This window comes from Protobothrops mucrosquamatus, unplaced genomic scaffold (assembly GCF_001527695.2).
Source record: "Protobothrops mucrosquamatus isolate PMUCROS unplaced genomic scaffold, P.Mucros_1.0 scaffold452, whole genome shotgun sequence".
In the NCBI taxonomy this organism is placed as follows: domain Eukaryota; kingdom Metazoa; phylum Chordata; class Lepidosauria; order Squamata; family Viperidae; genus Protobothrops; species Protobothrops mucrosquamatus.
Window position 1 is genome coordinate 579,237 of NW_015386775.1, and position 4,583 is coordinate 583,819.

Here is a 4,583-nt window from a genome sequence, read left to right on the forward strand (position 1 = left end):
TCAGAGACAACCCAACTGAAAAAGAGTTCAGTAAAGGCCACTGAAGCTGAATTCCCACTAACTGCTTCTCATGAATCGCACTCTCTGGATTGAAGAGACACCAAGCGACTAGCACCTTGGGATGAGTCAGGTGAGTGGAAATATCTGACTGCAATCCGGAGGCAGTCCATTGAGTGGTTAAGGGAGACGTTTGAAGGTCTGGAGGTGGGAGGAAAGGACTACCTGGCAGTTACTTTCCAGTGAGCAGGATGACCAATGCCTCCAAGACCGTCCCCAATCCAGGCAAAGTCCCAGTCCCATAGCTGGGGCCTGAGCTGCATCCCCATGACCAAAGCCACCAGCTTTAACTTCGAGTCCAGTGCAGAGGAGAAGCCTGCACTGGCGTCAGCGTCACAATAGCCCCGATCACCGTTGGCAGCCTGTCAGCCCTGATCGTGTTAACACTATGCCAGTCCTGACCATCGGCAATGGTATGTTAGCCCCGATCAGTACCACCACTATGGGAGCCCTGTCTGGTACCCACATCGAACGTTATGGGCATAGAGCAAGCCCCGATCGCCACTGATACCCAGATAGCCCTGATCGATATCCACGTTGAGTCAGTCTGGATCGATATCAGCACCATGCTAGTCCAGACTGTCATCATTACAGACATAGCCCCTATCAACACCCCCAGCGACTTAGCCCCAAACATCGCTGGCACTAACAAATCCAGGGCCGCTGCCAAGAGCTGATCAAGCAGCGGGACTCCCACGAGATCAATTGCAACAGTATGGGTTACTGCAGGCTCTCTTAGATCTACAGCAACCCACAGAAGCACCTCCTTTCAAACCTACATTTGATGGTGACCCCTTTCTTCTTGAATCAAGTGTGCTCGCACATGAAGAGGAATGCCAATGCCAATGCCTATCCAGACCCTGCCACTATGGTCGATGTGGTAGCGGCAAACTTGGAAGGGGAGGCAGCAGAGTGGTTGAATGGTTTGTACAATGTACAATCACCTGAGCTATGGGACTACAACTTATTTATCCAGGGCCTAAGGACCAGGTTCAAGGATAGATCCATAGCCCTGCAAGCTAAAAAAGATATTCTTGAGGTGAAACAGAGGGGTCGGCCAGTGAAGGAATACATGCATGAATTCCAGAGAGTGGCTGGCAGAATTGTGCAGTGGCCTGAGTGGTCACTAGTTTATCATTTTAAGTTTGGCTTGGACCCAGATCTATTCCAGGCATGTTCACAATGCCTAATCAATCTCCCTACCATTCTCAAATTAGGCATCAGAGCAAAAAAGCTTTCCTCCCCCATGAGGTTCGAACAGGCAGATGGGTCTTTACTGGGTCTTCACTCACCTAACTGAGCCAGTTCGACTAGAGGTGGGAGAGCATTGGGAATTTATCCAGTTTGTGGTAATCCCAAAAATGACTGAGGCAGTAATATTGGGATTAGCCTGGTTGGACAAGTGGACAAGTTGGAGAATGGAATGAGAACCTTGAGGTTAACCATAGGGCCATCACCTCCCAACCCCTCTAATGACACCAGCAGGATAGCAGAACTGCCATCTGAGACACTAAAAGCAGTGACAAATCCCCTATCAGGAGTGCTTCTCATTCCCAGCAAATAGCGAGATTTGGCTGAAGTGTTCAGCAAGACGGAATATGACATCCTACCCCGCACATAGAACCACTGAATGTGCTGTTGAGATTCTACCAGGGGCGAAATTGTCAAAGCCGAAGATGTATGCAGTGACCCCCCTTGAAGTGGAAGAATTGAGGGAGTACATTGATAAAAATTTAGAAAGAGGTTTTATTGAACCCGCAAAATCCAAAGTGGCTGCCCCCATACTTTTTAAGGAAAAAAAAGATGGATCGCTTAGACTCTACGTTGATTGTAAAGGATTAAATGCTGTTATCGAGAAGAAGATGTACCCCTTCCCCTTAATGAAAGATATGTTAGCCTACCTGGCAAAAGATTGAAGTTTTACCAAATTAGTCCTAAGAGAGGCATATTATCGCATGAGAATAAGAAAAAGTGATGAATGGAAAACTGCCTTCAACAGCCCCCTCGGTAGTTATCAGTTCAAAGTTATGCCTTTTGGATTACAAGGAGCTCCTGCTGTGTTCATGCAGCTAATCAACCAGGTGCTGCACGGTCATTTGTATAAAGGGGTTTTGGTTTACCTTGATGACATCTTAATCTATACAGAGAATATGACAGAACATACAATTTTAGTACAAGAAGTACTAAAAAAAACTGCTGAGCGCTAAAATCTTTGCCAAACTCTCAAAGTGCGAGTTCCATCGGGCAAGCTTGGATTATCTGGGTTACAGAATTTCCAGTGAAGGCATTGAAATGGATCCAGGTAAAGTAAAAGTGGTGATTGAATGGCAGCCCCCATGAACTCAGAAACAGCTCCAACGTTTTTTGGGATTTGCTAATTTCTACCACCAATTTATCCCTTCATTTGCTGGGATTGCTTTGCCCCTTACAGAACTATAAAAAACTGGCAAGGATGGGGGTAAACCATGACCAGGTCAACCCCTACACTGGTTGTTAGAGTGCCAAGCCACTTCTGAGAATTTAAAAAGACTGTTTGCTGCAAAACCAATTCTCAAACACCCTCATCCTGAGGAGCAATTTGTTATTCAAGCTGATGCCAGTGATGTGGCTGTGGGGGCAGTGCTGCTACAAAAAAAAACATGAAGGAAATTTACAACCCTGTGCTTACACTTCGAAAAAACTCACTGACACAGAGCGGAGGTGGGCAGTTTGGGAGAAGGAACCTTTTGCAATCAGATGGGTTTTATTGACTTGGCATCATTTCCTAGAGAGCTGCCTTTTGAAGTATGGACTGATCAAAAAAACTTAGAGGCACTGAAAGTTCACCATAAACAGTCTCCCAAACAAGTATGCTGGGTGCAATATTTTAATCATTTTAACTTTACCATGAAATACATACCGGGAGGAAGAAATTTCTTAGCTGATGCCCTCTCTAGACTGTCTCAATATAAAAGCCAATATGAACAAGTCATAGATTCTATTATGCCGCCACTTGAGGCTATTTCTCAAATAACCCCTGGGAAACAACGACACGTGAAGTCCCCTAACCCAGTTGACCCATTGACAAAGAAATTAAAGCAAGAACTGAAAAATGACAAATGGCTCAAGGAAAATCAAACCATCCTAACCCATAGGGATGGGTTAGCTTGGAAAGGGGGGGAATTATATTTGCCTGAATCGCTCAGACTCAAAGCACTCCAACACAGTCACAACATTAAACAAGCTGGTCACTTTGGATATTTAAAGACCCTGCACTTAGTTCAGAGGCAATTTTGGGGCCAGGCTTAAAGAAAGATGTAGAAAGCTATGTAAAAAGCTGTGCAGTCTGTGCTACTGTGAAGAGGATTCCAGGAAAAACCCCTGGACTGTTACAGCCTGTCACAGCTCCTTCTCAGCCATGGGAGGAGATCGCTATGGACTTTATTGCACTCATTTCACATGCAAGTAAAGTTAAAATCCTTAAAATCCTACAAGCTAGACTCCAGCAGTATGTGGATTGAGAACTTCCAGAAGTACAGGCAGGATTTCAAAGAGGCAGAGGAACTAGAGATCAAATTGCCAACATACGTTGGATCATGGAGAAAGCTAGGGAGTTCCAGAAAAACATCTACTTCTGCTTCATTGACTATGCTAAAGCCTTTGATTGTGTGGATTACAACAAATTGTGGCAAGTTCTTAAAGAGATGGGAGTATCAGACCATCTTATTTGTCTCTTGAGAAACCTATATGCGGGTCAAGAAGCAACAGTGAGAACTGGACACGGAACCACTGATTGGTTCAAAATTGGGAAAGGAGTCCGGCAAGGCTGTATTCTGTCACCCTGCCTATTTAACTTATATGCAGAGCACATCATGAGAAAGGCAGGGCTAGATGAATCAAAAGTTGGAATTAAGATTGCCAGGAGAAATATCAACAACCTAAGATATGCAGATGATGCCACTCTAATGGCAGAAAGTGAAGATGAACTAAAGAGCCTCTTGATGTAGGTGAAGAAGGAGAGTGCAAAAGTTGGCTTGAAACTCAACATTAAGAAAACCAAGATCATGGATCTCTCAGTTCCTGGCAAATAGATGGGGAAGAAATGGAGGTAGTGACATATTTTATCTTCCTGGGCTCCAAGATCACCACAGATGGGAACTGCAGCCAAGAAATTAAAAGACGCTTGCTCCTGGGGAGGAAAGCTATGGCAAATCTAGACAGCATACTAAAAACCAGAGACATCAACCTGCCAACAAAAGTACGTATAGTCAAGGCCATGGTTTTCCCAGTTGCAATGTATGGCTGTGAAAGTTGGACCATAAGAAAGGCTGACAAAGAATGGAGGCCTTTGAGACTTCCGGTGGCAGGCGATTTCGCTGGTCGCAGCTGTTTGCTGCCTCCCGCCTGTTTTGCGTAAAAGCCGGTTTGACAGCCAGCATCTGCTGTCAAACGGCTTGATACCTTTCCCCTGGGCATAAGGGGATCGGTGAGCTGCCCGGGGTAGGAGTTGAGTTCCCGAGTCGTCCTATATGGACGATGTAGGTGAG